The sequence below is a fragment of the Phaenicophaeus curvirostris genome, chromosome 15, assembly GCF_032191515.1.
Source record: "Phaenicophaeus curvirostris isolate KB17595 chromosome 15, BPBGC_Pcur_1.0, whole genome shotgun sequence".
Classification (NCBI taxonomy): Eukaryota; Metazoa; Chordata; class Aves; order Cuculiformes; family Cuculidae; genus Phaenicophaeus; species Phaenicophaeus curvirostris.
In genome coordinates, this window is record NC_091406.1 from 20,630,675 (window position 1) to 20,651,127 (window position 20,453).

The window sequence follows — 20,453 nt, forward strand, 5'->3', positions numbered from 1 at the left end:
CGCCCCCCCCCCACCCACCCAGCGCGACCCCCGCCCCGGGACGGGGCGAACCGCGGCGGCGCCCCCCCCCCCCCAAACCGGGGCGGCGCCCCCGGGCCGGGACCCACCGGAGCCCCCGCCGCCGCCGCGCCCACCGCTGGATGTTCCTCACTCCCACCTATCAAACAGTAAGCAGCTGCTAAACAAACACACACACCCAGAGTAATAACCCTATCCGAACTGTTTCCTACTTGATTAAAGAGATAAAGAACTGAGTGTCTATTTCCCTAATTAACCGAGAACTTTTGTACACGTTTAAGCTATTATTATTAAAAGTGTTTGCAAAAATGGTCAAGATTATAATATTGCTGAATTATATAAAAAAGTCCTTTTCATGTTGAGCTAACATTTGACTTTAGCACAAAAAAAAAAAGAGATATTTTAGAACACGTAAAATAATATTTTTAGTTTTTTCTTCTCATTTTGTTACCAAATTTCGAACCTTACCTGGAGGTCGCTATAGTATATTTGACACCCTATATACCTGTGATTAGAGATGTGTATATATATATGAGGGCTAGGCATGCTGTGTGTCTGAGCTTTGTCTAAATGTTATGCAGAAGTTTGTAGAGTTACAAGGTACGTAGGTTTAATTCATGCAAGGTAAACAATAAGTGCTCTCTTTTATACAATATGCATTGCATCTGGACCTTAAACATATAAAAATGGTCAGTGAAACTTCTGTGAACATGAAGAAAAATTATTAAAAAAGGCATTTAAATGAAATTTGCTAACTTGTGATTTTTACGTTGGAACCAAAGCTATTCGAATAGTTTTAAAAAAAAAAGAGGAAAAGGAAAAAGAAAAAGAAAAAAAAAACAAAAGAGAGAGAGAGAAAAAAAGAAAAGTAAATAATTTCCTCCCATAATATTTTTTTCTGCACCTGTTTGGTTTACAGCTGTGTAGCCGTATTGTCATTACTGTGTATATGAGATGTACTTGTATTGTTCATAATATATTTTTTTTATTCTGTGTACTGAAAGTTCTTACCCTGACGTGCAGTGATCCCAGCCACCCGGCCGTGGCGTGGGCAGCATCTGTCCGTGTGCCACCGGCACGGGCGCCAGCTCCCAAAGCAGGGAGCCTGGAGCCCGTGCGGTGGTCTCGCCGGTTAGCAATCAGTGCGACGCTATTGCGGAGTTATCCTACTGAGCCATGGGGTTCGGAGTGGTTTAGAGTGGAGCCAAGCCGGCGTGCCCGTAAGGGATTGCCATGTAGCTGTGGTGCTAGCTATTACCGGCTACAGACCTGGCCGTGCCGTCCCGCCCTGGCCTCCTCGGGTCAGAGGCGAGGGCAGGGACCGGCAGATCTGTCGCAACACTAAAGCTGTCCAGGTGTGTTCTCCAAATTGACATTGTCTGTAATGGTGATGATAATAATAGACTTTCACAGGTTGTTTCTGTTGGTTTTGGTTTTCTCCTTTTAAAACGAGTCAGTGTGCTTTTAATTGACTAACTTCTTGCTGCTGTATAGTAAAATATTAATATATTTTTATCATTAAACTGCTGCATGACTATCATCCTCGTGAGTGAAGAGAAAATGGTATAAAAAAAAAAGATGCCTTAAACAGTGAAAACAAAACTTTTTTTTTTTCTTTCTTTCTTTCATTCTTTCTTTCTTTCTTTTCTGTTCTTTTCTTGGCCAGAATTCTGTAGACGGCATTTCAGAGCAACTAGGGTCTTGTTCCACTTGGAAGTTTGGGCTGCGATCCTTTTCCGTAGTGCTCCGGGCAGAGCTGGCCAATGGGCAGCCCAACACCACCTGTACGAGCAGGAGCTGCCCTGACGGCCGAGGTGGGACTTCCAGAAGGGAGGCAGGGAAAAAAAAACACCTTGGTGTAAAGGATTTTTCTTTCCTGCTGTCGTTTTATTTCCATTTAAAGTTCTAATTCCCTTGTTTTTGTTTTGGGATGTACTGTACGAGTGTCAGGCCGAGCTGTTCCTGCTGTACCGTGCGGTGTTGCCCTTTGGAGAAGGTTGCTGTCTGTTCACAGCGGTTCTGTCCGCAATGCCAGCAGCGAGGTTTCTGTTTCTTTTAAACAATCACTGGAAATGTTTAACATTGCTTTATTAATGTGCACTTTCCTCTTTCCCAGTAGTAAAATAAGCTGTCGGAGTGCATAATGTGACGTTTGAAACTGTTCTCAATTGCATGTCAACATTTGTCTGATACCTTGCTTTGGAGCCGGGGGCTCCAGATGGGCAGATCCATTGGTTCTCGTGCTCTGGCTGTGACTGCGTGCGGGACGGCGTCCCCGTGCTGCTAGGCGTAGCGAGGCAGTTCCTGGCTTTGGACTTTGCTGCTTGAGTGATTGTCTCGGTCCTGCTGTTTGCTGCCCTCCCAAAAGTTGTCGTGCTGCCGATGGCCGCGGTCCAGCACTGGTGGTCCCGTGCCGAGGCGTGGTGTTCCCAGCAGGGAGCGGCGGGAGCGATGGGAGCGTGGTGGAGCACCATGGCAAAGCGTCACTGGCCAGGCGGGCTGCTCCAGTGCTCCCATCGCCCGCGCCACCTGCATCCTGCCTGGGATCCAGCTGATCCGAGAGGCTCCAGCTGAGAACAGCCCACGGGCAGGCATGGGAGCTCATGGTCAGCTTTGGTCTTGGTTGAGTTTCTGCTGCCGCTTCATGTTGGGTTCTGTGATTTTGGTTGCTCCTCTTAATGCCCGTTGAGCGTGTTCTGGGACTACGAATGGTGACAGTGACAGACTAAAATGACTGTAAAGGTTCGTGGGATTGCGCTTCTGGGTTTGTTTTTGTTTTGAGTTACTGTTCTGCTAGGTATTATAATTATTGTTCTTTCCCAGAGGTGCTCGGTACTTTACCAAGGCTCTGCTATCTCAGTATTTAAACAATGTAGAGAAAGCCCTGTTCAGTGTTAGAAGGAAAGGTATATTTGACCATATGTGTTGCTTTAAAAAAAGACAGTATGCTCAAATGTGCCAAGATATCCGATTCCTGAGAAGTATGCCTTATATTTTCCTTGATTATATGCTTTTAAATGTCTTGTAGAATAGGTCCAAGAGCATGATAAAAACTACTTTATGATGACTACGTGCAAGAAAACTTGAAATTCATTGCAATACTGACATTATTTTATGTTTAAGTTAAAGGGACGCTGTCAAGTAATTTACCGTTGCAATTCAACCACCCCACAAGTGGGTTTGTGCTAACAGAGAGACGGATTCTGAGTCCTTATTGTTATTTTTTTTTGTTAAAAAAAATAAGAAAGTAAAATTGCTCTGTCTCTTAAGAAGTCAAAGCAAAAAGGAGTGGAGCGAGCGGCTGTCAGTCCCTGCCTGCTCCGCCGTCCCGTGGCGATGCTGCGAGGAGAGGCAGCGCGCGGGGGGCTGGCAGGACGTGGTCGGGGTGCTGAGCCTCTGGAGAACTCTTGGCAAAAATGCAATTTAAAGAAAAAGACTACTTGGCAGTGTCACTTTGTGGCATCTCCCTCACAGGGGTTGCCACGCGCTGCATGCCGCGCTGGCCGGGAGGGTCCCGACTGTCCCTCGGCGAGGTCTGCAAGGACCGTTTCTGGCTAGCGTGGCGGAGAGCAACTCGAGGGTTAACCCCCGCTCCCAGCCCACCATCACTTCACTTTTTTTTGGGGGGGAGCAATTACTTTGTTGCCTTTAAAAATAGCACTGTAACCACCTTTTTTTATGATTAGCTGTAGGATAACCTTTGTCCCTTTGAACTATGCAAGCTCTGAAATGTAAACTAGGGATCAGTTAAAGCTAGTTGGTTCAATTCGATCTGAGGCGTTCGTGCACTAACTGGAGTATATGCAGATGAAGCTATTAGTGACGAGTGTGCTAACAGCAAGATATAACGAACCTACCTATCTAAACAAATGACTATTAATGTTGTGTAACAGGACTGTGGGGTTGGGAGGGGGTGTTCTCTCTTACCTTCTTAAAGGGGAAGGGGGGAATTGAAGATTTTTGTAACTGTTTTTTCCATCAAACTTTAATATTTTTGTCAAATTTTTAGGTATTTAATTTGTAAAATAGCTTTTACTTTGTACTGGCGTACAGAAACCAGGGGTTGATTTAAACTTTTTTGAAGCCAAGTGATCAAGTACCTTTGTAATAAAAAGTGAATGGATCTCTCTCAGTTGTACTCACTGTTTTCATTTCTTGTACGTTCCAACGCAGTGGCGCTGTACGTCTCCCAAGGACAAAAACTGGGAAGGCGGGGGGAAGGGGAAGGCGAAAATGTCAGCATTGATGCTGCGCCTTCCCATGAGCAAGTGGCCTGTGGTCAGTGGAGATTTGGTAGATGTGCATCGTTACTGAACACACGTTTGCTTTTTCAAGGAGGGTTTGTGAAAACCTGATGGTTTTGGTATGTCTTCACTCTGTGCTTCCACTTTGGTGCCCATAAACTCCAAAGCCGCCCTTTGGGAAGTGCTGTTTCCCTGGCACTTCAGCAAAACAACATCAAACAAAGCCAAACTCTGATTTCTTCTGAGGCGATGAACTACAGCACATATAAGTTTTTTGCACCCACACACTTTGTCTCCCCTCCTCAAGGATCTGCCACTCCCCTCTTTTTTCTGAGCTCTGTGGGTTAAACTTCTATGATTTGGGGGTTTTTTTTAAGTAAAATTCCCACGTGTTTTGGGTCGAAGACTTCAGCAGATCCACCGAGTTTGGATCCAATGCCTTGCAGAGCACTGACAACATGATTTTTGGTTTGCTCTAAGTCCAGCCCTCCTGTTTCCCGTCCCAGGGCATGTACCAAATCCAATTGACTTGGCCGGGGCAGAAGATGTGGGAGCCATGCGTGGAGAAGCCTGACATTAATGTACAAGAATGCCAAAACAGGTTTACATTTTGGGGGGCTCACGTGAAAGACGAAAATTCAAAGTATAACCAAATATAACCCAAACCCATCATTTTCCTGGGGTTTGCCAGTCCACCTGGGAGAACACTAGTCTCTGGTCACTTGGAAAGAAGCAAAAGCAAATTCTTCCCCAACGCATTCAGAAACCTGCTGCTTCTTCCCAGCTTGGGTCGCTGTTTGAGAGATAGAGCTCTGCCTGGAGCATTGGGGAGTTTCTGGGTTAAAACAACACCATTGAGAATTTTTTATTTTTAATTGCAAATTTAAAATACTCATCTGCACATTTTTTTTTTCTTTCTCCTTTTTTTCTTTCTTACTTTTTAACTTTCAGCTTTGCTTTATGTCAGGCTTACTCGAACTCTCATTTCCTTGCTGTGCTGGCTGCCTGCTCCTGGTTAGCTCGGCTTGTGTAGTTGAAGGGTCGCTGTCGCTGTTGGTGTTCAGACTGTTTAGAAGAGAAGACAGGCATAGTTTTAAGTTCTCATGCCGAGCTTTGTAATTTTTGCACGTGCACACCTCTCCTTAAAAGTTTTACTCTTCTTGGCTTTCTTCGTTAAGGAGCAGAGCAGAGATAGGTGGAGGGATTGGAATGTTTCATGTTGAGCTGACTGGGGGCGATGAGCCGGCAGTGCAGGAAGGACGCCCCTGCAGCAACTCTGCCAGACTTGGGCTGCCTGCTCTGCTCCGAGCAGAGTCTCCCTGTTCCTGTACTGCTCCTGCTGGATGGTCCTGAGGCCACCTTGGGAGTTTGTCTTAGCCTGCCAATCCTTCTTTTTTCACTTCTTTTCTCTTTTCAAAGCAGTTCAGTTCCTGAAAGGGAAAGTCAGCCTGTGGAGGGGTCCACAATGTCTCCCACTTGTTGAGAGTAAAAGTGGGCTGTGGGGCTTTAATGAGCCATGCGTTGCTTGTGGTCAGTGCAGATCAGAGCAGCCTTAGGTAGCAGAGAGAAGCGAACGCCCCATCAACCATTTGTAGGGGTTCACGGAGCTACTGCAATTCCAGAAGAGACCACAAAGATGATCCAAGGGCTGGTGCACCTCCCATACGAGCACAGCATGAGAGAGTTGGGGTTGTTCAGCCTGGAGAAGAGAAGGCTGTGGGGAGACCTTAGAGCAGGACTGGAAGGGCCTCCAGGAAAGCTGGGGAGGGGCTTAGATCGGGGACTGCAGGGATAGGATGAAAGGGAAATGGTTTTGAGCTGAAAGAGAGGAGATTGAGATGAGATCTTTTAGGAAGAGATATTTTGCTGTGAAAGTGGTGAGGCCCTGGCCCAGGTTGCCCAGAGCAGGGGTGGCTGCCCCATCCCTGGTTTAAGGTGTCCAAGGCCAGGTTGGATGGGGCTTTGAGCCCCCTAATCCAGTGGGAGGTGTCCCTGCAGGCAGAGGTTGGAACTGGATGGACTTTGAGGTCCCTTCCAACCCAAACCATTCTGTGATTCTATGGTAGGATTCTGTATTTTATTGCAATTTGGAGGTCATACAAATTGTTGTTGGGAAAGTACATTGAAAGGGAAGGATGAGCAGATTTACTTTTGGATGTCCTGTGGGGACTTCGGATGGCACTTCTGAGCTGGCATCAGGTACAAATCAAGGTAAAAAGAATTTGTCCCGGGGAGAAGCTCCTATCAGTCCCAGCAGAAGAGGTGGTGTCTGTCCAGAGGGTGGGAAGAAGCTTCTAGAGCAAGGCAGGTAGGTCGGGCTGGCGGAGGTGGCCGAGCTGCGCCTTGGATGTTATCCGAGTGCTTCAGATCTGAGTCAGTGTGAGGGGTGAAGGGAGGTGGTGCTGCTTGTGGAGAAGCACCTAAAGGCCACGTGAGTGCAGTTCTGGTCTCTCTGCCACAGGCAGCTGAGGGGTGTCGGACCGCTGATCCCAGGGGAGCACAGGGTGGCAGGGCTAGGGGTCCGAGTTACTTAGCTGGGGTAGTTCTGCTGCCTCCTTCCCTGCAACTCCATGTCTGTACACGGATGAAGCTAGATGAGCAGTTTTGGGTTTTGAGAGAGTTGGAGCATGTCACCCTGCCTCTATCAAAGCTGTAAACAGTTGGGTAGCCTGTTTGAGGGAAAATACCACGAAAGAGGGAGATTTGGATTCATACAGCAAGGAACGAGGCATGTTTTTATGGAAAAATATCAGCTGGAGATCAAGAAAAGATAGAAGACCTCTGGCCCCACTATCTATCTTTTGAATGTTGACTGATTAAAACCAGGCAGAGCGAATAGCTGGATATCCCTAACAATGCTTCACCGTCCCCCTGCGGATTGATACAGCTGGTGCTCCTTCACCTGGAGAGGGGATCTGGTCCTTTGCTCTGGAAGGCACCATATCCAGCCAAGATGGAGCCCTGTGGTTTTTATCCGTGTGTGGGTATTGTCTTGTTGGGGTGCCCAGGACCCCAGGCTGCACATCCCCAGGGCCACAGAGGTGTCTGCAGTAGCTTTGCAGCTCAGGTTGGGTCTGCGCTCCTGCAGCGAAGCGCTCTGCTGTCCCTGTGTAATGTACCTTGGTTTTATCCTGGAACATGACCTGATCTGGTTTGGGTTTAACTAAGCCAAAGGCTAAGCTCTACCGAGCAGTAGGCAGTAGGTCTGTCAGACAGAGCTACAGCTCGTGGGAGAGTAAAATCCCTGGAACATGGATAATGTGTCACCTGCATGGTGACTCCTGCTGTCAGACTTGGCCCTGGCTGTGTTAATCGCTTGTGTAGATGTAGCCCTAGATAAAACAGGAGCCCACTCGTGGAGATAGCTGCCTGGTATTGCACCTCGTTGTGCTGAGACTTAGGTTCCTGACGTGACGTCCTTCTGCTCCTTTCTGGGTGAGCCATTCGGTGGGAGAGTGTGTGCTTTGATCAGCATCTTCTGGGTCTCCCCAGCAGGTAACTCGCTCTTCACTCAGATGATTCCTTGACTTTGCTGGTCATCAGTTGGTTCACTGTCCATCCTGGTCTTGGCTTTGCAAATATACACACCTTGGCTTTTTCTTAGGCTCAAGCCACATATGAGACTGAAGCGCAAAGAGAACTGGCTGCAACAGTGGCAGTGGGAGTTGGTACCGAGCATTCCCGACTGGGGCGCAGAAGGGTTTTTGTCTGGAAACACTGTCTTGAAATATGCAGGGAGTGAAGAAAATCTTCATTCTTTCTGTCACAGACTGGAGAGGTGAGAGTTGGGGAGTTACTTAAGCTGCACGGAAGGATGTGCCCCCTTTGGCTAGTGAGACCTTGGAGGGAGGCGACTGTTCCAAGACCCAACCCACTGCATGCTGCCAGGAAGCCAAAGTGTGTGCCTTGGAGACTTTTAGACAGCTTTTCAGCGAAAACCCTCCACACATTGAAATGTCATCCTGGTCAGCGTGGTGATTTCTGTGGATTGCTGCTTGTAATGCCGCAAACGGCATCTGAACTCCCATGACCATGTTGACTCCAATGGATGTGGATTTTGTACTGCAGGGACCATGCAGCAGTTCCCATGGGTGACCATCTTGGTGCAAGAGATCGCCTCGCATTGACACACACCAGTGGTTTTGACTGTGAGGCGGCACTGTCATGGTTGTGGGAATGTCTGGGAGCCGATCCTGGGCTCTTGGAGACATCTCCTCACCCTGCTGAAGCAAGACACGGTTGCTGTAGGTGGGCCGGCACAGGCACAGCAGGCATCGGGGTGGGCACGCAAGGACACATGAGCTGCGGGGTTCCTCCTGCGGCAGGGCTGATCCCTGCTGGCGGGTTTTCAGCTGTGCTGCTGCAGCCGGTGCTGAGATGAAGCTGGAGGAGGTTAAGTCTGTATAATACGTCTGGGTAATTTATATCACTGGGGGTTGAGGGCACAGAAGATGAGAAGTGGCATTTTTTTCCTGTTGCTTGTGAATGTCTTGGTGTGCGACGTGCTCATATCACTGGGTGCTCATCACATCTGCAGTGCTCTCCCTCTGGCACCTGGCCCGGTCAGAGGCTGGGGCGGGTTTTGTCCTTCTGACTCTGGGTGGAAAGGTGCACTGTCACGTGCCAGAGCGCAGGACAGCATTTGTGTGCCTTGGGCAGGACCTGGACGGGACATCTCTGCACAGCGCTGCTGTTTGAAGGTTAGATTAATTGATTTAAAAGTCTCTCTCCCCAAGGCTGGGCTGTAGTGTCTCACTGGGGAATATGGTTTATTTCCGCGTGCTCTGTCCTGGTGGTACTATAGTTTGTGAGTGCGATGTGAGCTGCTGTAGTCACCTGAGGTTTGGAACTTGCTTTTCCAGGGCTTGCCTTTTGCTTGGCCATTTTGAAGCAGCAGAGGAGCTCAAACCAGGAGCTCCTTGGTAGTGTGCATCAGCACCTCGGCCTCAGCTGGTCCCGGCCCCTCAGGACTCACCTGGTAGTCAAGAGGTGGGCGCTGGGTTTTCAAGGGCCAGCTTTTCTTTTCCATGTCAGTCCTGCAGAAGCAGGTCCAATTTTCTCACTTATAGCACACTGTGAAGGCTTGCTGGTGTGTCAGTACTTCAAGAGATGCTGGGCCTAGGAAACAAGGATAAAGGATTTTCTGAAATTTGGGATTTAAACCTCCCACTCAAGTGATGCTGAGGAGGCCTGGCAACGTAGCATTGGCTGATCAGGGACTGAAGAGGGATGTTGTGTGAGCAGCACCAGAGATGAGGAAAAGAGGCCAGTGCTTCATCACGCACAGAGTTACAGATGGGGGTTGTTTAGCCTGGAGAAGAGAAGGCTCTGAGGAGAACTTAGTGCAGCTTCCAGTGCTGAAAGGTACTCCAGGAAAGCTGGGGGGATGTTCTTGATCAGGGAGGGCAGGGATAGGACAAGGGGGAACAGTTTTCAACTGAAAGAGGGGAAATTGAGATGAGATCTTAGGGAGAAATGTTTTGCTGTGAGGGGGGGAGGCCCTGGCCCAGGTTGCCCAGAGCAGGGGTGGCTGCCCCATCCCTGGAGGGGTTCAAGGCCAGGCTGGATGGGGCTTGGAGCCCCTGATCCAGTGGGAGGTGTCCCTGGCCGTGGCAGGGGGGTGGAACTGGATGGGCTTTGAGGTCCCTTCCGACTCAAATTATTCCATGATTCTATAAAGGAAAAAAAAAAAAACCTATTTTACTTAAATAATGAATGTCAGTCAGATCCCTGCTGCCAGGGGCTGCTGAATGGTGAGCACGCAGATCTCTGAGCAAAGTCAGGGCTCAAAGCTTTGAATTATATTGCAGTATTACTAGTTCTGAGCTAAGCACTGCAAGTTGAGATAATTGTCAGCTCTGCCGTCATGCATGCAGACAGTTTGGTTTGTGGATAGGCCTTTCAACAGTGCTGCGTTCAGAAGTTTGTTCAGTCTTTACAACGAAAAAAGCTGGCTTCTGAGCTGCAACTGCCAATAAAAATCCCGGTAAACGAGTCCTTGTGGGCTTCTGTAAAGCCAAGTGTAACCTATCTTGTTCAATGTCCTGATTGCGGGATTAAAGTAATTAAAAAAAGAATCTGTTAACACTTAGTCTGTTTTCACTTGAAAGATGGACTTTATATGGTCATAAAGTAGAAATCCTTGCTTAATTGTGGGAATCAAATTACATTGGTTTGATTGCATGGGGAACTGTACACACAAGCGTGGAGGGGACACTTTCTGCGAGTGTTTTTCTTCTGATAAAATATGATATGATGCGACAAGTGGAGGCACTTCAAGCTCCAGAAGGTGTCTTGAGGCCAAAGTTGCTGAGCTGGTGGAGTAGAGATGGCACTAAATCATCTGCAGTTGGTCATGCTCACCTCAGCGCTGACTGCCTTGCCTTCTCTTGTGGAAACTTGACTTGCAACTGGACAGCATGCAAGGGGCAATTTACAATTTAATATGAAGGCATTGGTTGAGGAGTCATTCGGTGGCTGGGAGATGCCTCCAGAAGCTGGGGAAGCAGCTCTGAGGGACTGGCAGAGAATTTGGTCATGGGAAGTAAAGGCTGCACTCCTGATGATTAGGAGATCTATCTGATGAGTTGCCTGTTAAGTGGACAAGTAGATCCTGAAAGATCCCGGAGTGCTTGTGGCAAGCCTGGGGCTGTTGTCCTTGAAGCTGAGATACTTGGAAAGCTAGGTTTGGGTGCCTGGGAAGAAGACAGCGGACAGGGTTTTGGGAGGACAGACTGAACACTGTATGGGTGGAATGCTGAGGCTGTCAGGGCCGTACCTCGACTCCTGGGTTCAGTTTTGGGCCCCTCAGTACACGAAAGACTTTGAGGGGCAGGAGCATGTCTAGAGAAGGAGAACAGAGCTGAGGAATGGTCTGGAGCCCAGGGGTTCTGGGAGCAGCTGAGGGACCTGGGGCTGTTTAGCCTGGAGGAGGCTGAGGGAGGAAACATCATTGCTCTCCGTGGTTCCCAGAAAGATTGTGATGAGGTGGGTGCTGGTCTCTTCTCTCAAGTGATGGAAGGAGAGGTAATGGCCTCAAGTTGCACCACGGGAGGTTTAGATTGGGTATTGGGAACAATTTCTTCATGGGAAGAGTGGTGAAGCCCTGGCAGAGGCTGCCCAGGGCAGTGGTGGAGTCTCCATCCCTGGAGGTGTTCAAAAAGCGTGTGGAGGTGGCACTTCAGGACATGGTTTAGTCAGCACAGTGGGGTTGAGCTGACAGCTGGACTGGATGAGCTTAGAGGTCTTTTCCAACCTCAATGATTCCATGATTCTGTGGTTCTCTTAAGATGCTTGTTCTATTAAGAACAAAAATGTGTTCCCATTTCTCTGGAAGGGCAAAGGGTGACTTTTCAGCATGGAGTTGTGTACATGGGAGGGGCAACTGGCTGCTGGGCTGCAGGTTGGGATCAGAAACAGGCATGTGGTTCAAAGAAGAGAAGTGTCTGTATACCAGTGTGGAAACATGGAACAAAAATGACTGTTGTAGACTGCTTGGTGGTGTAAAAAGACCTCAGCGTAGCTGGTCTGATTGAAACCTGGTTGGGGTGGAGGAAATGGGTAAGGTACTGCATTACCTGCCATCAAGCTATATCGAAGAGGCATGTTAGGGCGTAAAGATGTGGCAGAACACCAAATCTCAAAAAGTTTCCATAAAATCTGAGAGGAAATTGGAATATTTATGGCCACATAGACAAGTTTATGTTGGGTATAAATCTTGTATTTTAATGACATGGAAGTATTACAAAATATTCTATTCCAGACAAGAAGGTGGTTATGGATTTCTTGGTGGAAGAAAACCAGGCTCATACATCTTCATAAACCTGTAAGGAAAAGTAAATTTAGTTGTGTCCATGCTACCTGGCTAGATTGTTTGGGAAGGAGCTGGCTCACATTTTGGTGAACAAACATCTTTGTTTTCTTAAAGGATTATTTCATGTAGCAGCCTGGTGTAGAGTTAGCCTTCATTTAGGATGAAAACCAAAGAACTGGTTCAAGATATAATTACCATTGAGTCGTTAAATAGCAGTGACCACGGTACAGTTACAGGTTCAGCATCCTCAGGGGTGGAAGGTGCTGGACTACAAGTGAGTCTTGCATTATAAAATATAGCAGGGGAGAAGATCAGACAAATAAAGTCATTGGACTTGTCAAGGCAGCCCCATAGATACCTGGAAGGGTAATAGATGTCCAAATTAGGCAGAGCTCTATCATGAAGGAGCTTCAGAGCTGGAGTGCAGATCAGTTACAAAGGAGTTATAAAAGAAAGGACTTCTGGAGTCAAACAAGACTCCATCAAAGGACAGAAGTCCAGCTCTTGCAAAGTAGACTGAAAGAGCCATGCTGTGTGGCAGGTCCCCTGTGATCTGGGAATTAAGCTGCTTAGGAGGGGCTTTGAAGAGCTGGGGGCCTTGGGGAGCAAACACTGTGTTAAATATATCAGAGAGGAGGCTGGGGGAAACCTGGGCGTGCAGGACTGAAGGTACAGTTAATTTTCTGCACTACTTCATACTACTGAAGTGACTTCTCCGCGTCATTCTGGAGGACAGGGCATGTTTGAGAGCCTACCTGTCCATCACCTAGTCATTTCACATGGTAAAGAAACTTACCTCCCTCTGAAATCCCAATGTTTGACGCAGAGATGCTGGAGCAAAGCAGTAAATTCAAACAGAAGAGCAACAGGTGTACCTAGGTGTTATAAAAGAGCTTGAGACTGAAATGCTAAAGTTAGTAGCAAAACCAGGGCTGTTAAAGAATATCTGAGTATTCTCCATGACCTCATCATGTCCTAATGTTGGGTTCTTATTTGTTTAATTAAAGTATTAAACAAGGCACTGGGAATTGCAGATCAGCAACCCTTAACTCTGGTTTGAGAAGGAGAAGCTGAAGTCCTGTAGTTCTTCAGTACATGATAGGTTAAAAGCAACAAACTTTCTGCACAGAAAGGGAGGGAGCTAGACAAGGTGGTCTGTGAAGATCCCTTCCAACCCAAACCATTCTGTGGTTCTATGATCAGGCTTGTTTTCTGGGTAATCTACCCAAATCTTTTGACATGTTGACAAACAGCAGAAGGTGGAGAATCACCTGATCCCTGTTTGGATGTTTTAAAAGGTTTTTATCAAGTCCTCCCAAGAACATATTGAAAAAATATATTTGTAATGAGAAGATAAATGTGATGGAGTCCTTTGGTTACAGCTGCTGTTAATCACTTGGGCAGCAAAAGTCTAGTTGGAGATAGTGATCAAAGGCTTCCACCATGAGTAGATGTTCAGCCTTTGAGCAAACGAGTCTCCTCTGGAAAACAGCAATTCTTTAAAGCCAAAAGTTGCCAGGTGGAGAAGGGTTGAGTTTCATTGAACTTTTCTGGGAAGCAGTTCTATGGACAGGCTGCAAAGTCTGGTTGACCAAAGCACAGAATGCTGGGTAGCATGGCATCTATATTCATCATATGATGTGACACCCCCAGTTCAGACTCCCACACTGAGTCTGAACTGACAGTTGCAGGTCTGCTAGGTCCCAGTGCATGCCTCGCCAACTAATGCTGTGTAATGTATGTCCGGCTCTCTTTTGGTTTTATGACAAAAAAACTAAAGGGTTTTGGTTTTGACAATGGGCCAAAAGGGAAGGGGGAGGGACAGAGGTCTGGAAAACATTTCCCAGGTCTCGTCTAGCTCTGTTCGTGACAGAGAGTTGCCCCTGTGCACATGAGCACATGCAGACCTGTGCTACCTGTCTTCCCAAGGGACCTAGGAGGACACACTGCTCACTACTGTGAGCTGGAGTGACCCTTCGCTGCCCTAGCTTACTGTTAGGCTTCTTAAAAGTCTAGAAGTCATGGCAAGTACCCTTGTTTCTCCCACCTTCCCTCTCTTCAGTAGGTCACAGTTCCATAGAGTAGTTGCTTTGATTATGCATCAGATGTTGCTGTAGTAGCAGGTTGACTGCAGGCGCCTTGAGGCTTTTGGTTAGAGTCAGCTTTGAAATGTAAGGATTGGCGGTTGAAAGAGCAGAGTGGTTGGTTTATACTAGAGAGGTGACTTCAGCCTGACCAGGACTGGAAGGTTCAGAAGAGCATGATAAGGCCTGGTGGTGTGCACATGCCATGGCAGGGCCAGCCCAGGGGAATGGCGGGCAGTGCGCAGGGGGAAAAATCCTTAATGGTCCAGTATTGCTGGGCTTTAAGGAGTTTGCTCATTTAGGAAGAAGAGCGTCTGATGCTGTGCAGCAAAAGTAAAAAAGTGAAGGTGTAGAGGCGGCCAAAGAAAAAAAACTGCACGTTACAGGTTCAGGTGCTGGGAGGCTGCTGTGCATAAGCTCAGCAACACAGTTCATGGGACCCCCCATATCCCTGTGCTGTACTCTGGGGGCTGGCACCGGCACAGCCTTTGTGTCCCTTGCCCCTAGAAATACTGATTTCATTCAATTCCTCACTTCTAGTTAAATCGTACCAGCTGACTTACTATAAACACATCATGGTATGCTTGCATGATGGTGATTTGGCATAAGAAAAAAATCTCTTGTGCTCTCTCTTGAGGAGTTTGGGGTCTGAGTTTCACTGGGGAGCATCGTCCATACCCAACAGCATCGGATCAGGCTCAGTTCTTCTGAAAAATGTATTCACAGCTGAGATTAGAAATGTTCTGGAAGACAAATCAGAAGATAAAGTTGTCTGTGACAGGTTCAGATGATAATAGCGACTTGTGCTACAGGCTGTCCGTTCACACAGGGCACTGTATGGCTTCTTCTGATTTAACCTCTGTCAGAGGTCTGGCTCTTGGTAATAGTATTTTTCCTAACTGTACTGAGTACACTTGCCTTTAAACCCTGTTCGGTGCAGATAATTGTTGTTAGCATTCTGTAAATTAGTTCTACTCTAGAATTCATGTTGGACCAAGCTTAATATTGTGAGTGTCAAAGGTGACTTGAAAAAGGAAAATTAATTTATACCCTTTTACTGCGGTTCTGCCATGCAGAGGGGCTGCTTGTAGAAGTACCAGCAGTGCTGCAGCTCTCTGCCCCCTTTTACTGCTGGGATTCTTGGCAGCAGAACATACAGATTTAATTCCACTCTTCCATCCTTTGGAGACGCTGAGGTGTGGTCACAGTGGGATCCATGGCAATACCTTGGCAAACCACGCCAGAACTCACACAGAATACAGCTTTCCCATTTTTTTGCCTTTTCTTGTCAATTGGGCCTCCGAGCTTTTTTTTTTTCCAATGTAAAAAAAGTTAAATTGTTTGAGTAAAATCACTTTCATCATTGTTCTGGTGTGATGCCCTCTGATACCACAGGTCTGTTCAGGCTGGATTAGCTGTGGTCTTTCAGAAAAGGTAGATGGGACTGCAATTACCAATACCAAAAGTTGCCCACAGCAAGGGAGGGGAATCCTTATTTTTGAGACAGAACTCACTTGGACCCTTTGCAGACACCCCACAAGGGTATAAATACGGATTTTTTTTCTTTTCCAGGTGATCTTTCAGTCCAGGAAGCAGCAGACAGGGTCAGTTTGCCTGGGCAGAGGGGTGGGAGTCCTGCCCCGCAGATTGGCCCTGCTCGAGCATCAGCCCCAAGGGGTTTTAGGCCTTTTGTCCTGGGAGTGGAGCTCAGCCCCAGGGGTGCCCCTTGGCATCCGTGGTGTTTCGCACCCCTTGCATCCTTGTGGGTACCAGCCCCCCAGCACCCCTGCAGGTGATGCTGCTGGCACCTCGCCCCAGCACACGGCGTGTGTGTAGGGAGCTGCATGTGGTTGGCTTTCACTCAATTCTGATCCCCAGGACAAGGAAATTAGGACTTCCTCAGTTAAAGTAAAAACAAAAAGTGAAGCAAAATCCCTGGCAAGTCGGTTTCCCCGTGGTAGTGATGGCCATTCGCCTCCTGCTGCAGTTCAGCCATGGCCCCTGGTGCGGTTCTGCTGGGTTTTTAGCCATCTTGACCTCATGTTTGCAAATATTATTGGTAATATAATGCTCTATGTACAAATGTCTGTGTGGCTCATGTGTATGTTCCTGTGGTTCAAGTCAGCCACAGACTTCTGGAATTTCATTGTACTTTGGTTAAATGTTGGACTTTTAACCCTTCTACTGTATGGCTTCTTGGTTTCTCTTGTCCAATGTGGACCAACTCTATTTTTGGAAATAAATAAGCATGTAAATAAAATGAATGGGTTTATGCCACTGACAAGAAAATGCTTTATTTAAAATATACGCTCAGCCTTGTATATTATATGGTATCTGAGGGAGTGGAGGAGGCTCAGGCACCAGCAGCCTTGGAGATGAGATACCATATTACGTATAAATTCATTTCCAAGAGATTTCTGAAGAAGACTTTCCATCCCCTAATCCCAACCCCTGTAGGACTAGCCTTGCGGAGGAGGGGGGTGGAAATCCACAAAGAAACACATAGCTTAAGGGGAGTAAAGGGAAGAACCATGACTTTCCTCTCAACACAAGGCTTCTGGTTTGAGGTGTTCGGGTGCCAGCGATGCCACTGAGTGTAGGGATGCCCCATGGAAGCTCTCAGCTCCTGTCCAGGAGCACGCGGAGATCAGGAACACGATGATTTCTCTTTTTTTTTATAGCTTCTCCATATAAACCAATATTTACCAGTAATCCTGTGTTTCTGTTTTTGTTTTTTGGCAGACGTTTACCAGTAAATATCGGTTTATTCCTGAAACCAGAAGCCCTAAACATACCTTTGTTCCTAAGGTCAGTTGTCATTTTGTCTCTCTCATTCTCCGCTCCCCCAGTAAACCTGGCAGGCAATTGAAAGGTGCCCAGTTTTCATTCTACTTTTCCTGCTCTGTGTCTCTGGGAACTGGAGCCACAGGACCTAGAGCCTTCTATTGGTAACAGAGACCCAAGTTTGCAAATTATTCTTTGACCATTTGACCATTTTAAAGCCTGCTTTTAAGGACAGAGGCGTTCCCATCTGCCTGCTATGGGAACTGGTAGGAACCCCTCAAACGCATAAATTGCTTCCCCTTTCCAAAGCCTGCGGTAGGTCTCTCAGCAACATCTTCATGCTTGATGCTTGGGGCTGCGAAGATAATTTACCCAAAAATATACATTAATAAATGCCATTTCTTACAGTGAGCAGGACTAGGGGAGGGGAGGGCGGGAAGGAATTGGAAAATCATTTTTATTCCCTTAGTTTTTTCTAATTTACCACTAGAAAGGGAGAGGGACGTGGGGAGGAGGGAGAGAATCGAACATTGCCCTTCCTAAACTCAGTGTAAACACTGCCTCCAAGTCTGGGAGATCCTTCAAAGGACATCACTGGGTGACTGGGACCCAAAAGCAGACGGTGCTTCATAATGCCAGGAGCTGCTGAAGGTCAATGTTATCAGTTTATAAACCAGAGTTTTGGTTTACACCAAAACAATTCCCCTTGGGAGTGTTGAAGCCTCCTTTTTTTTTTTTTCAATACTGTTTGCAACCCAAACCTGTGAGGAACAGAAAATAAATTGACTGCATGGTCCCAGCCAAATTCTTTTCTCCAAAGCAAACAAAATGCAAATAAACTCAACCCAGCCCCGACCCCTAGAAAAAGGTAGCCTCCCAAAAAGCCGAGTATCCCGAATGACTCATCTGGTTTATCATAGGTGGTTTGTGAGGGTGTTTTTGGCATAGCTGCAGCTGAACTATGTCCCTCTAGGGAGCACCCACGGCTGTTTCCTCCTCAAAACCCAAAAGCTGAGGGGTTTGAGTGCCGATGGAAGCTCCAGCAGCCTTAGCTGGAGTCCCGAAGGAGGGGAGCCTGTCCAGCTGTGCACCTTGAGCTGAACGCTGCCTTTCCTCCCCTTTTGCAGCCTGGGTGGTTCTGTAACACAGCTTTAATCTGAGCAAACGAGGCTGGTCCTACACTGTCTGCAGACGCCTTGCGGAGGACGCCTGTCACCCATTTGTTCTCAGACACTGCACCCCACCGCCAGAAGTCACTTCTTTCTCTTTCCAAGGCAGTGGTAGATCACCCTCTCTAGCTCAAATGGAAAAATGAGAATTGCAATGCAACTTTCTAACAAATTGTTCATATATTCATAATTCTGTTGCAATCCCAAATTGGAGAAGAGATCTGTAAAAGGTATATATTAGCCTAGCGTTTTTCTTATTGTAAATACTGTAATTTTATAATACTGTCAATATTTTATTAACTTAGAAATATTTAACAGAGTTTAATCTATGGTAGCTGATTTTTTAATAGGTTTATGTTGCAGCAAATATTGCATTACATTCTAATGTAAGATTAACTTTCAGCTTGTAAACACTGATGTAATAGATCACTGGAAAGATTAAGAAGAGAGAAGACTCTCGCTCTTAATCTGTAATATTTATTCCCCAATTCCCAGTTTGGAATTATTTAACCAACTATCAGGAGGTTTCAAGAGCTCACAAATCTGAACAACTGCAGTGGGACTGGAAAACTTGAATCTTGGAATGTACCTGGCTCTGTCCCCCTGTGCGCAAGTTTTCTTCAGTTCTCTGATTTATTGGGTGCAGAAGTCTTTATTTTGAGCAAAGGGACACTCTCAGATCCATTGTAGATTCTTGGGTTTTGGGGGGAAAAAAAAACAAACCAAAACTGCCCCCAGTGCATGTGAATTCCTTTTGAATTGCAAGGGGAAAAATGCCTTCTCTGGTTGGTTTGGGTTTTTGGCTGGAAGCATTTTGGCAGCAGTTTGCATCCTGGAGCCCCGAGCCGGGCACAGAGTGGGAGTCCGGCCGCTGCAAGGAGTGGTGCCAGGGACCACGGAGGCTCTGCGGGCACAGGGAGAGGCAAGATGTCCTGCCAGTCCTGGTGCCGGCTGCGGCTGGGGCACAGGGAGATGGGTAAAAGTCTAAAAGTTACCAATTTTTTACCTAAGCTTTTGGGTTTGGTTTTTTTTTTTTTTCCATCTCTCTCTCTCTCTTTTAGCCTGATGGTGTCCCTTGAACAGCATAAAGATGTTCACATTCTCTGAAAAAACTTTAGCAGTGATTTTAAGGCAGGGGCAAATTGGTCTGTAATGTACTTGCATAAAAATACCAAAAATGGGAGTTGGTATTTTTGGAGTGTAAAAGTTAATCTTTATTAGAGATGTGCCAATCTGTACTGCTTTATTGTAGTGTTGTTACCCTTAGGCATTTCAGTTCACTTATAATATATACTGTAACAGTATACTTTGTACAGATTTATTTAAAATTTATTTGAAAACTGAAATAAAGTAGGCAGAAAATAAAGATATTTATTTTTCTTTGACTATGTAAGAAGGTATCATTCTTTTGGTTTTAGCGCACTGGTGTACCAAGCCTCAGAACCACTGCTTTCTCCAGCTCATAGGATGCTCTTCCGAGACTGTGGATACATGTACGTGTGCTGCTGTGTCGCTAAGTAAATGCCAACAATGGAGTTTGTTGCTTTCATACATCCCAAAGAGAAGTTCTCCTCCGTTCACTTTCTGTTTTCTGACTGAATAGGCATGTGTTGGTGAACAGCGTTCATGCAAGTTCTGCTATCCCACTCTCCCCTCAGCTCATGCCAATGCCAGGACAGGAGGATTTGCCTGCATCCCTGCCCCAAACCCCCCGGTCCGCAGTGGCATCATCAGGGAGTGGTTCAAAACACGTGTCCCTTGGGCTTTGTGTAAAGCAAACGCAGAGAAAGAAAAATTGAGATGTTCAATCCATTAGAAAACGAATTCCTTATTGTACAGTAGAAATCAACCTGCCATTAATAATAGATTCTTATTTTTGAATGATCTATTTAAAAGAACAGCAAGCATTGTATTTGCTAGTAAATCTGAAGTGTTTACATGGAATTACTAAATAAATTATTTGATCTAAGATGGCTCTCAGCAGTGCTGATTTTTAATGCTGAAAATTAATTTTGGCAGCTGCTTTTTCAGTCTGTGCTGTTCTTTAAAATCCCCCAAAGCAAGTTTGTCCGTGCGTCCTTGTGTTTTACATTAGGGCCTGAGGAAGACCCAAAGCATTCCTCTCTCTGAGAGCTCTGACAGGAGCACTAGCTAAGGATTTCCAGCCCCTTCCACATCCCGAGCTGGCCCCTCCGATCCCAAACAACCAAGGACACTGCTGGGCCAGAGCAGGATGCTCAGAACCAAAGGCCCCGCGGCAAACAGCGCTGTGTGGCTGCAGTCGGCACTGCTCTGAGCCCTGCTGCACATATAGATATCACTTATATTTTTTTTAGCAGAA

General features: G+C 46.7%; 1 long non-coding RNA gene across 1 annotated transcript; it reads left to right on the forward strand.

Moving 5' to 3' along the window:
• The first annotated feature begins 14 nt into the window (after positions 1-14).
• On the forward strand, positions 15-20,081 carry LOC138727328 (uncharacterized). The gene is made up of 2 exons (XR_011338536.1): positions 15-167; positions 16,902-20,081. It is a non-coding gene; the product is annotated as an uncharacterized lncRNA (long non-coding RNA).
• Positions 20,082-20,453: the final 372 nt, after the last annotated feature.